This window comes from Canis lupus, chromosome 14, assembly GCF_003254725.2.
Source record: "Canis lupus dingo isolate Sandy chromosome 14, ASM325472v2, whole genome shotgun sequence".
Taxonomy (NCBI): domain Eukaryota; kingdom Metazoa; phylum Chordata; class Mammalia; order Carnivora; family Canidae; genus Canis; species Canis lupus.
In genome coordinates, this window is record NC_064256.1 from 3,122,501 (window position 1) to 3,135,567 (window position 13,067).

General features: G+C 42.2%; 1 protein-coding gene and 1 long non-coding RNA gene across 4 annotated transcripts in view; one reads left to right on the forward strand and one right to left on the reverse strand.

The window, feature by feature from the left end:
* Positions 1-12,998, forward strand: part of LOC125752447 (uncharacterized) — a 25,803-nt gene extending 12,805 nt beyond the window's left edge. Inside the window, exon 3 of the long non-coding RNA XR_007401959.1 lies at positions 12,673-12,998. This is a non-coding gene — a long non-coding RNA (uncharacterized LOC125752447). The remainder of the gene's footprint in view (positions 1-12,672) is intronic.
* The window catches only part of EXOC4 (exocyst complex component 4), a 746,744-nt gene that overhangs the window by 68,233 nt on the left and 665,444 nt on the right, over positions 1-13,067 (reverse strand). The window lies entirely within an intron of this gene.

The following is a 13,067-nucleotide window of genomic DNA, read 5'->3' on the forward strand; positions in this document are numbered from 1 at the left end:
ACTTCAAGTGGCTGCAATGCTTCTGGTTGCATATTCACACAAATGTTTGTGAAAGAGAACTTGATAATTTTTAAGGCAGCCTACTCCATCTCTGAAAGACGTGGCCATCTACATTTAGCCGTATCTGTTGCCATTAATTTCTAATCATTGGCTCTGATTCTAGCAACTTCACATTCATTCTCACATGTGTTAGCACTTCAGGTATTAAAGATACCATGTCTTTTGGCTTCCTTGAAGTCTTGCTTTTCCCAAGCTAGTTATCCCCGGTTTTTCAGCTATTCTTCATATAGTCAGAGTGAATTATTTTACAATTCTCATAATTTGCCAACAAAAATATTCCAATTGTTCTAGATCTCCCTTGAAATGTAGCTCTCAGGACCAAACATAATAAATAATACAGAGTAGGTGTGTCCTGTCTGGACAGAATTATCAGCTCCCTTGTTCTAGATGCTATGCTGCTTGCACAGAAGCCTGAAATCTTGGGGTGGGGTGGAGTAGGAAGTGTGCCATATTCTACTTTAACTCATAGAGAGATTATAGTCAGCTAAAAGCCCCAAAAGGTCTTTTTGGAAAATTTGATAAAACTACTTTCTGTATCTCCATCAAGTAATTGATAAAATATTTAAGGCACTTAGACTTCTTCAGGAAGATACTGAACAGCAAAAGTGTGAACTATATTTATGTCTAGGCCTCTGTTGCATATCCAGTTCCCCATAATTTCTCAAAGATCACCAACAATTAGTTTGGCAATTTCATTCAAAAGTTCTTTTGCTACTCTACAGTTTCCAAAACTGGCTTTGAATCCTGTCTTCACTACCTACTTACATGACCAAGAGTGAAATACTTAAATTATGTCTTAGTTTCTCACTGTAAAACAGAGTACTATTACCTACAACATGTGGTTTTGAGGAGCATTAAATGGGTTAATGTGGCTAAAACACACAGAAAAATAGCATATCAACCTCATTTAATATTAATACAAATAACAAGCAATTATTATTATTCTTTGGTGTGTGATTTGTCCAGGTTATGAGTTTTAAGCTTAATTATAGTGACAAGGTACTTAAAAGATAATTCCATCTTGAAATTCCATTATCAGTATTTTTTGCTTTTCCACCTGAGAATTCTTCTGTCAGAGGATGCAGTATCTTTTGGAGGGAGGGCACTTAGGGGATATGAGATCTGGAAAAGCATCACTAACTCGGGAGGAGGTCACCATACAGGGCAGAGAGTCACGTGTGGCTGTGGCAGGTTCTATAGCCACAGGCCTTTCAGAGCTGCATCTGTTTCTGGACTTTGCTAAGCCCAGAGAACAGCCCAGAAAGACAGTCCAGCCTCATAAGGCCAAGTTTCTCCTCTGGAAAACCAGACTTTAATAAATTAAGATATTATGGCAAAGATTAAATGAAAACCAAACAAATTCGGGCCAAGGGAACTGATCCGTAAGAAAGAATAAAATGTAATGACGTAGATTTAAGATTACCACCAGCTTTGGCATTATTCAGGATGCTCAGTAACCTGCCCTCTCTCTAAGGGTAACATTGCCCAAGTTGGACGACTGCAAGGCAAGATCACTGCCTTCATAATGTTTTCATTTGGCAGGCTGGATGAAAGCAACTTTTTTTTTTTTTTAAAGATTTTATTTATTTATTCATGAGAATACACAGAGAGGAGAGAGAGAGAGGGAGAGGCAGAGACACAGGCAGAGGGAGAAGCAAGCAGGCTCCACGCAGGGAGCCCGACGTGGGACCCGATCCTGGGACTCCAGGATCACGCCCTGGGCTGAAGGCGGAGCTAAACCAGAGCCACGGGGGCTGCCCGAAGGCAACTCTTAAGTACAACCATTCTAATACTTGAAAGCATGTTAGGGCTTTTGAGTCCCTGGACTCTGCTGTTGAATGACCCTAACTGGGGTTTGAGAGCTCTTTATGTGCCAATGATAAGGGGCAGAAATCAGAGCCCGAAGAGATCAGGCTCATGGCTTCAGGTCAAAAGTTATACTAATCTCCTAAACTCTATCAAAGACATTCTGGACAAATTCCACCATGAAAGTTAAAAAAAAAAAATCCAAGCAGTTAATTAATGGAAGACAAACAGTCAAGGTAAAACTTGGAATGAGTGAGGCAAAAGTAGCTTAGAAAAGCAACACATTGTATATTTTGCTCGACTGCAATCTACCACAAAAACATTTTAGTAAAGCACTATGAAAAATCATGCCCAGAGTTCTACGGAGAAGCCGGCCTGTTAATTCCTAAGGGCTTATTGAGATTTACAAAGTTTTCTTAACAAGAAGGAGTATACTGAGCAAAAACATGGTAAGCATGGCAAACAAATACAACACAAAACAGTGAACTCTCTCCTAAATGTCAAATGAAAATCTACCAAAAAAGAACTGCTGACAGAATTGGCTTGGGATGCAGTGGAGGTAGGAGGTTACTGGACACACACATGCACACACACCCTGTTAGAGGCTCCGCGGTTGTATACTTCAGGGATTGCGCTTCATATCCGCAAAGCCCACTTCCAATGGACTTTAAAAATAATTAGCACTTGATCATTTTATTAAGAGACACACTTCGAGTTATTTTGCTAATACTAGGGGATGGGTCACATCAGATCATTCATAATATCCTGTTGCTCTTAGAACCACTGCATAGGGATCCCTGGGTGGCTGCAGTGGTTTGGCGCCTGCCTTTGGCCCAGGGCGCGATCCTGGAGACCCGGGATCGAATCCCACGTCGGGCTCCCGGTGCATGGAGCCTGCTTCTCCCTCTGCCTGTGTCTCTGCCTCTCTCTCTCTCTCTCTCTCTGTGTGTGTGTGACTATCATAAAAACAAAACAAACAACAACAAAAAAAAAACCACTGCATAAAAGCAGGTGTTTTTGAGACTCTAGTTGTGTCACTGTAACGGTGGCTTTCTGTACTGACTGGTCAGTGAGGATGCTGAAGCTTGCTCTCCAGGGCAGACACTGCTTGTTAGGTGAACCCACACTTACTTCCAATTCTTCCTTGCTCGCTCTGGCACAGACTCCAGAAAGCTAAATGTTTGTATTTCCAGCCTTGCTTGTAGCTAGAGAACCCCACGTTTCACCATCTGCCCAGTGACCTTTTAAGTAGATTCTTCGGCAGCAACTTGATCTAACTCTGGCTAATTTGGCAACTCATCTTTTGACAGGGAAACGAAAGTATGCATTGTTGCCACTGAAATTTTCTGGATTTGAATCTTGAAAATGCCTTCAGTGCCCCTTGGCTATCCTTCGCTAGTGCTTCTCTAGCTCCTTTTCCTTTTCAGCTGTACTTCCTACTCTCTTGTCCCTCCTCTCTTAAGGACCTCAGATTCTCATTAAGGCTTCAAAGGACTTGTCAACACTTGCTTTCTCTGTGGTCTTGCCTTCTATTTACTCTCCCACACGCCATAATCCTTCTGCCTTCACGTCCTGATTACATCATTATTCTGATCATCACCCATGATATACTAACCGCCAAATCCATTGGGTGCATTACAGTAGTACTAATCTCAGAAAGGCTCTGTGCTATGTTCAACGTGACTGGCCATTTCCCTCTTAAAATTCTGTTTTCTTTCGGCTTAGATGGCAACTTACTCCTCTGGGTGTCCTTCTACCTCTCTGCCATTGTCTTCATCATTTCCTTCCCTGGATCCTCTTCCTTTAGCCCACCCCAAAGTGCCGGTGTTTCCAGGATTATTTCCTCTACCGGTTTCCCTTATTTGTCATTCTATATGTTCTCTCTAAGTGAGCTCATCCATTTTCATGGGTTTTGCTATTATCCGGGGACTTAGGACTCCTAAACTTCATTTGATCAACTGTGTGCAAGCTAGCCTTACCTGTACACCCCACAGGCATCTCAAATGCAGTGTGTTCACAACTAAACCCATTATCTATCTTCAGCATCTGTTCTTTATCCCGAATTCCCTGTGCGTCAGTGGTGTAGCAATCTAGGAATCTCAGCTGCAGACTTGAGAGTAATTTCTGAGCCTCTCCTCTCCCTCACTCTCCCCAGCAAAGACTAATTTCTGCCAATTTCATTTCCTAAATGCCTCCTAATATGTTTTATCTTTTCTGTATCCACTGCGACTTTCTTGGTTTGGCCCTACTCTCTTCCATGAACTACTGCAAGAATAAGCCTCCTGTCTTGCCCCTACCTTAATTCAATCCTCCATACTTAGCTCATTAAATGAGTTAGAGAAGGAGAGTAATTTTTCTAGAACACAGATGAGACTTTGTTAATTTTTTGTAATAATAACATCAGTGTTTCCTGCTGCTTATATGCTGAAGTCCAAGGTCCTTACCAAGGCCTGATTGCTCCTTCGCAAAACCATGATTTTTGGTTTCTAACACTTCGGTTTTTCTCTGTTTTTCACCATTTTCTCTTTCCTTTCTGACCTCGGCCCCTTGCCTTCCTGGCCCTTTAATCTGACACCTTTTTAAAGCAGGTTCCCTAAACATATCCTGCTCTTTCAGAATTCTATACCTTGGATGGTTCTTAATACTCTTTCTAAACTGTTTATACTTTCTGATTCAGAAACCATTGTCTGATTCTCCAGCCAGGGTCATTGACTCCTCTGGGGTTTTCTGTTTTGTTTTGCTTTTCCACATAATTCTCAGTAGTTACCATATTCCATTGACATTATCTGTTTATCAGTATGTCTTCCTACAGGGCACAGATTATCTATATATCTATCTATATCTGTTGGAGGCATTACAGGAGCTCAATCAATTTTTTTTTTTTAATGAACAGAACAAATGATTTAATTGACCAACATGACAGGACAAATCATTCACATAGTAACAGATTGGTGAAAATCAGGGAAGAGAAGGCACAACTTGTCATCTAACAATTGTTAACTCTTTCCTCAGTTTCTTGAGCATATTCTGGGGACAGAGTGGAGATATGGAAGTAGTTCACGGTAGCTGGTTTCTTGGGCTATTCAGGTATCCTGCAGAAGTACAGTCTAAAAGGAATTCTGGTCAATCCCTACAGCCCAAGCACTTTCCTTATAAATTGTGTTGCCTTAAGAAGTCACTTTAATTTCATGAGTCCACCTTGTGGCAGCCAAGCCTTGAGGGTCCTCTCTTTTTACTGACACAAAATCCCTGGCATATCAAATAACCAGTAACTTTCAAGGAAAGCCAACATACTGTCATGGAGAAGCAATCAGCCTAGGACATTAGGGTGTCTCAAGTGGTTCCACATCCTAATATTAACCAGACTGAAATGTGTTTAAGTCTTAAAATTAGTCAAAATTGGACTCATTCAGACCCAGAAGAGCATCTGTTTTCAAGGGTGCAGCTGCCACACTTTCAATGGTAACTTACTGTGACTTTTTTAATTGATTCATCTGAGGATGTCCTTGTGCATCTGCAATATTATCTAAAATTGTTACAATATCAGCTTAGACTGACTGGTATCAGCTGTCATCAACATGATGCATTGAGAAGAGGAAGCTGGTTATCATGGAAGAAAAAGAAAGGTTAACTCTGTGAATTCAAATTTCTTCGAAGATGGAAAGAAGACAATGAAGAAAGATCCCATGAGATTTTTCTCACTTGAAAATTTTAGAAAAAATTTTGGTACAACCATTATTTCTGACTCTTCTTGCTATCTGTACAGAGAAATGACAGACACCACATGATGATGTCTGCTTGAACCTGGAATAAATTTATCTAATTTCCAATCTTCAGTTTTCCTATATAGAAAATTGTGGTAATAGCATCCTTCTAACTCCCAGAGCAGTGTGTTAGTAGGTTCTGTAAATAATTCTGAGATTCTTTGACGTTGTTACCTGGCTGACATTTTTAAAAAATAAAAATAGGAATGCTGACTAGGCCTATGACATTAATAACTCAAGGGGCTTGGAGAGTCAAAGGGGGGGTCTCCACCTAACTCTTCCCTCTCCTTACATGCCCGAGGGATGTGCTACTATCAAGCCCAACACTGAGGATTTAAGGGTGTCAAACACTCTAATGCTGCGGTTCCAAGTTGGAACTTTGACGCCAGCTAGCTCTGTCCTTGGTCTTCTCAATGTCTCTGTTCCGCCATCCCTACCTTTTATTAATGCCCTTGAATTTTTTGCAAACCTATACAAGCTAACCACCCCGGCCCCAGTACTTTGTACACAGAAGTCACTTTATAAGTGTCCATTAAAAAAATCACTTATCTGTTTATGAAACTGACTGGTTTCTGGAAGCAGAGGTTATCTTCATATGCTCAAGGCTCTACTGTCTTTCTAGCATCAAATTTGATTTTTTTAAGAAGAATTTTATTTGATTGACAGAGGGAGAGAGAGAGAGCATGCTCGCACGTGCATGCACAAGTAGGCAGACTGGCAGGCAGAAGGAGAGGGAGAGGCAGACTCCCCTGCTGAATGGGGAGCCCAACGTGGGTCTTGATCCCAGGGCCCTGGGATCATTACCTGAGCCAAAGGCAGATGCTTAACTGACTGAGCCACCCAGGTTCCCCGAATTTGAATTTTCTTAAGACAGAGATGTCCTTTCCTTCTGATCTAAGTCAATTACTCCAAACTAATGTTTTATGGTGACTCTTTTTGATCATTCTTTCTTTTACCGGAGACATATTTTTTAACCCCTCACTATTCTCTGCCAGCAGTCCTACCTTTCGGCACTGTTAGCAAGTCATTTATTTTGTCACTCCTTCCCATCTGCCAAACAATCCTGAATCTAGTGAAGTTCTGTTGCTACATTTCTATATAAGGACTGGCCTCATACATGAAACATGCTTGGTAGGTTCTGTTCATTTTGCTTTCTATTTCAGAAGCAGTGGTTCTTCTGTCCTTAAATGTTACCTAGTTCTTTTCAGTCCAGATTTCCCTAGAAATTTTTGGTTTGAACTAGTAAAATCAATTGATTTTGAAAACCAGAATGCTGACTCAGATTGTTCTTTGACCTACAGAATTACAATGGCAAAGAATGCGGGCATATGGGGGACATTATTCAGATGAGACCTTGTACAGGCATAGGTATAGCCAGCTCTGGAAACAGAGCCTACTCTATGAGGTCTAACACCCAACCAGTGCATCCTTTTATAGCTGTTAGCCGTGTGGCAAGAATGCCAAGCCTTCTCACCGCTGCTTCTGGAAGGAAGCTAGCTCTCTTTTGTCTACTTTTACAGGAAGAAGGACAAATGGAAGAGATTTTTTTTTTTTTTAATGGGGTGGTTAAAAATGGAAGAAATACATTACCAGGAAGGACAAAAGAAATTAAAAATGGAATAACTGGAGTACAAAGTGAACGTGTCTTATTTATGTTTGCTTTTTTAGGGCCTAATTACTAATTGATAATATATTTATGTCAAAAAAAAAAAATGTTCCCAGTGGGTATAGGAGGCAAAGACCTACTTTCTTTTCTGTGCTGCCATTTGTTTCTTTTTTTTTTTTTTAAATCTTTTTTTTTTTTTAATTTTTATTTATTTATGATAGTCACAGAGAGAGAAAGAGAGAGAGGCAGAGACATAGGCAGAGGGAGAAGCAGGCTCCATGCACCGGAAGCCCAATGTGGGATTCGATCCCGGGTCTCCAGGATCGCGCCCTGGGCCAAAGGCAGGCGCCAAACCACTGCGCCACCCAGGGATCCCCTGCCATTTGTTTCTTAAATGAGCACGTGTTATACCTTTTCCCTTGTCAGTCATGGACTTATGGGCAACATAACTTTGCGTTCTTTGGAACATCTCCTTCTCACCTGTCTCTCTCCCCCCCCCCAAATGTCCTAAATGTCTAATGTGTCTTATAAGACACATTATCACCCTAGCTGCAGGTGGTAATGCTTTGGGAAGAAAAGTATGCTTGTCCCACTCACTGTCCAGCCCAATGACACAGATGTTCAATAACATTAAGAATGTGTTATTTATTATATGGCAATAAATAAATAAAGACCAAAGATTAAACTTTTATAAAGAACTCAGTTTTAAGGATGCTGCTTAAGAGTGATTTTCATTGCTGTGAACGCAGGCTCTTTCCTGCTGCTTCCCAGAGGAATAGAATTTATCCTCTCACTTTTTATTACCTTTAGAGCACAGTTCTTAACAACTGTCAGCCTCCTGTTCCTCAGATGTCTTCTCAGAGAGTTGTTGTGAGGACCAAATGGGGAGCATAGCCTCTCTCACAGTGCCTGCCACAAAGCTAGGGCCATCCTTTGAACTCCAGTAACACGAGGCCTCCTTCTTCCTTTTCCAGTCTTAGCACAGCTCACCTCATGCTGCAGAGAATCCCTGGTAGCTTGTGAGATCCGTGAGAACAAAAGCCATAACTTACTCTTCCAGGCATCTCTCCCAGCCTAGCTCTTCCTTACATTCAGAGGTAATGCCTGTTGCATTTAATCTGCAGGTTTGGGACAAATCACAGAATTTTGTGTCTTTTTCTTTTCATTTTATCACCACAGTGCCTTTAACCTAATGTCTTCCAAATAGCTTATTAGCTTGGAACATTATTCTGTTGCAGGGTAAGAAACTGAACGCCCAGAAAGGCAATGAGTGAAACGGAAGAATTATTCCAAATATTGACCCATACAGGGAAAACAAGGGAGATCCGTGTAAGGCTCATTGTCAAGGGCAAAACAAAAATAAGAACCAAGATAAAAAAAAAAAAAAAGGACAGTTGTTCCCTTAGGCTACCACAGGATAAGAGGCCAATTCTAAGCCAACAGGATAAACTACACACTGCAGTTTTGTCGAGGGAAGATCACATCCAGTTACTCACGAAATAGTGCTTGATGGTAACAAGCCTGAGCAAGCCCCAGGTCCTCCAAGGCTGTTAGCTGTAGATTTGACTTCCAGACAATGCAAACCAGCACAGACACCCTGGTTTTTACACCTTTTGAGTGACAGTCCAGACCTTAGTCCCCTTTGGTCCTGGGGGGAAGTATTAAGATTGATTTTTCCTTTATTCCAAATAATCCTCCCCGAGGCCTGGTAAAAACCTAATCATCTACTAAAAAGGCGTATGGTGTGGCCAATTCAGCTCCTGCCAGATATGAAAGAGAAATGGAGGAAAAGCTAATGAACAGCTCCTGTCCTTGTGCTGAAAGGCACTATTGTGGGACTCTATTAGATTTCCGTAGACTTTGTAAGCCTTTTGTGTTTCTGTAAAACCCTGCATCAAAAAGCATCTTAAGGTGTTAACAAATACTTAGCCAGATATTTTACGTGAATAAGCGACACAGATTTAAGTTTCAAGAGAATTTAAGAGGCGAAAATATTATGTGGCAAAGAGATGACATTTATTCATGTGTCAACAGGATCCCTCCAGCTTCAGCATTTGTAAATCTTCCAAAGAGCCTTTGGGATGGCTCGTTCACTGTGTAAATTAGAAACATTAGGTCTATTTACAAATGGTGAATCTGAACCAAACAGAAATAAAGCACCCTTCCCAACAGGACATACAAGTGCCCCACAAACAAACAAGTGGCCCACATGGAGGCAGAGCTGAAGGAGTTAACCTGCAAGACTTCTATGGAGTCTCTCTTGCGTGTGACTTTTGTTTCATGACTTTCCTCTCCGGGCAGCTGCATCATTCATAAATTTGGACTTGACCTGACCTAGAGTAGGCACAACTCTCACTTTTATCTCTATATCACTTAGAAAGGGAGGATCATCATACCTACCTCACAGGAGTCTGATGATTCAGTGAGAAATAACACAAAGGCTTAGAACTTGTTTAACACACAAGTTCTTACCACAAGGCATTCCAACAACTACTACTACTATTATGTATTCAATAATAATGTACTGAATGAATAAATAGCAAAACCCCAGGATCCCTCTCCTCAATCTACAGCTTTAAGTAAGTTTTGGAACAATGAGACTAGCTTTAGACAGTGAACGTGTTTTGCAGAACAAAACAGGTAGAATCCTAGAAGCACTGGCCACTCTGCTCCTACCGCTCTGATGACAAGACATAGATGGTGGACTTCTTCTCTGACCCTGCCACCAAGCACACAGACCATCACCAAGACCGGCTGTGTAGCTGGTGACGGCTCCCTCTGAAGCAGGTTAGAAATAAGAAATACAGAGAGAATCAACCTGCTTACACACAGCGCGGGATTTGCAGGTGTAAATCTTGCCAGGAGAAATTTGTACTTGGCGAGGACAAGTGTGGCCACTTCTCCAGCATGCAGTAAAGAGAACAGTTAACTCAGTACCTCCCTTTTCTTTCGCTCAGGTCAGATACTGCCTCTTCAGGCTAAATGGATGAGCTAGTGCCACACACATATGGACTAATGCCTTGTGAAGGTTAATAATATACAGCCGTACTTCTGTCTTTATACGTTAGTAACACATGAATGCTGTTCTCATACTCATTCTAGCTTTGCCATAAATCCCTAGAATAATTAACCATGCATCCAGAATCAACTGTTCTAAATATCAAAAGTTTCATAATCTGTTTTTATGTCATTTAAGGGTAAGCTAGGTAGAGAAGCAGTCATTTACCTACCAAGTGATCGTATAATTGGAGGATACATATTACCTCACTTGAAATCTAAGTAACTTTCTTGCTCTAAGTGAAAGGACATGGGTGTTCTCACAGTAACTATGAATCCCATTTTTCTACTGTTATAGAACAACATTTCTCTTGGATTGAACAAGTGCAGGCTCAGAAAATGGTGGTTAAATTCTGATTTGACCACGTAATAACTGAATAACCTTGGGCAAAACTGCAAGGACCTTGAACTGGAGTGATAAGAGCTTTAGCCTCAGAGGGTCATTGTAGGCTCTGTATAGGGAACAACAAAAAGTGTCTAGAATAACACAAGGCACATAGTAAGTGCTCAGTAAATCTCAGTTACTATTGCTGGACCCTTGCTGGGAACCCCAGAAGACGAGAACTCCTACACTCATCTTCATACTCATTAAAACATCTTGCAACACCAGAGAGCTGTGGGCTTAGTTGTTCAGGCATCTAACAGATGGAAAGAAACCAATGTAGTAAGACATTTACATGTGTAAACTCCTGATGTTCTGCCCTTAAAATAAGGGATCACAGAAGGAAGAGAACATTACAGAATTCTGGCAATGTTCAAAGCAGGGGACGGAAATGGGAAAAGGAGGGACTCTAAGTGACAGGCTTAAATTTCACCTTCTCGGGACAGCCCGGGTGGCTCAGTGGTTTAGCACCGCCTTCAGCCCAGGGCATGATCCTGAAGCCCCAGGATCGAGTCCCATGTCCTGCTCCCTGCATGGAGCCTGCTTCTCTCTCTGCCTGTCTGTGTCTCTTATGAATAAATAAATAAAATATTAAAAAAAATAAATTTTACCTTCTCATCTACAAAGCTAGGAGAATGACAGTCTTCAGCTTTGTCAATTCAATAAAAGAGGTGGCATTTCTGGCAGGCACAAGGAAGTGGAGTTTGGTGGGAAAGCAAGGAATGGCACTCAGAAGCAGCTCGAGAGGAGATACAGTAGTGTTCCTCACATTATTTTGAGGGAAGGATGACGGGGATCTTCCTTTTCAAGGAAAGGATCTGTAGGGCGTGGCTCTGGAGCAAAGTGAACTCAGGTATTATCTTAGGAGTTCAGAGGATGGCCAACAAAGCTTGGATATTGTGTTTTTGAAAGATCAGGTCTCCGCCTTACTCACACAGGGCTTGGAAGGTCAAATCTGTATTCTGCATCAGCATTTCCATCAGGGTCACAGATGATTCCTCGACCCGGGACAAAGCCATGATAAGGAGGCGGGGAGAAGACACGCAGATGGGCGTGTATCCATGTGGTAGCAGGCAGCGACTGGGGAGCCGTACAGCCAGGTGGGCAGCGATCAGGGAGCCATACAGCCAGGCGGATAGTGATCGAGGAGTCGTACAGCCACGGGGGCAGCAATGATTGGGGATCTGTAGAGCCACAGGGGCAGTGATCGGGGATCTATTTGTACAGCCACACGGCCAGTGATCCATACAGCAAAGGGGGCAGCAGTGATCGGGGAGCCTAGAGCCTTAACATATGACCTGGAATGGTCAAAACTGTTATTTTCACCAAAAGAGCCAGAAGCTGTTATAAATTATTTCAATAAGAACATAAAGACCCTGACAGTTCAGCTCTCCTATCGAGGCTTAAAGCAGATGAACCAGGCTCCTTTTGGAAAGATGTATTTTATATTTACTACCATGGGGAGAACTGTCGTTTCATTTTTCCTGGGGAATATGTTCCCCTCGATATTACCCTGGATCACATTTATTGTAGAAAATGAGATGAGGAAACACGTGTGCTCTGGTCCATTGTCAACTCGGCCTCAGCCCCAGCCCTTTCCTGGAAGCTCAGGAACTGTATTTTCCAACTCCTTGCCAACAGGGTTTTGGGTTTAGAACCTGCCAGCAAGAGGCATTCCCAAAAGATGTGGAAGGCAGAGAGGGGGACAGCGTGATCCTCCTCATGCAGTGGCAGAATGATGCTCAGACAGATGGCAAGTAAGAGAACTGCAGCTGCTTCCAGGGGAGCTCCCGGGACAGCTGCTTCTTACGGCTGTGGAAGAAAGTTCTGGTGTCTTCTATGTTCCCATTTCCGACAAGCCGGCAGCAACTCTCCTTGCTCTTTACTACCTTCCAACTGTTTCCTAAGCTTTTCAAGCCACTTTACAAACACCTATTTCCTTGTATTAAATCCCCTCTTGCTTGAAATACCTAAAATGGTTTCTGTTTTCCCAACAGAGTCCAGATGAAGAAACACAACCTTCTACTTACGAGATATTCCTGAGGGCATCTGGAGCCGGATGGAGTGCGAGGAAGAGTCCCTAAGAATCCCTCGGCTCCCCTTTCATGGAAGCTTGTACCCTCTAAGGCCGGGATGTTCAGAACTGGCTCAGTAGAGCCACGAGTCTCCCCATCTCCAGTCTCTCAGTTTCCCCCAGCTCCCTTAATCGGAAAAGCTCCACTTTTTTTGTTACCTATTAAAATTTGGCTGTAAAAATCTGCTGGAATGGTCATTCATAAACCATTGCCCTTGAAGAGGAAGGAATCTGGTCACAAGCAAACCATTTCCCATTGCACTCCAGCCTCCAGATACTAGCCAAAGTAGGGATAAAAGCCAAATGTCTAAATTACAG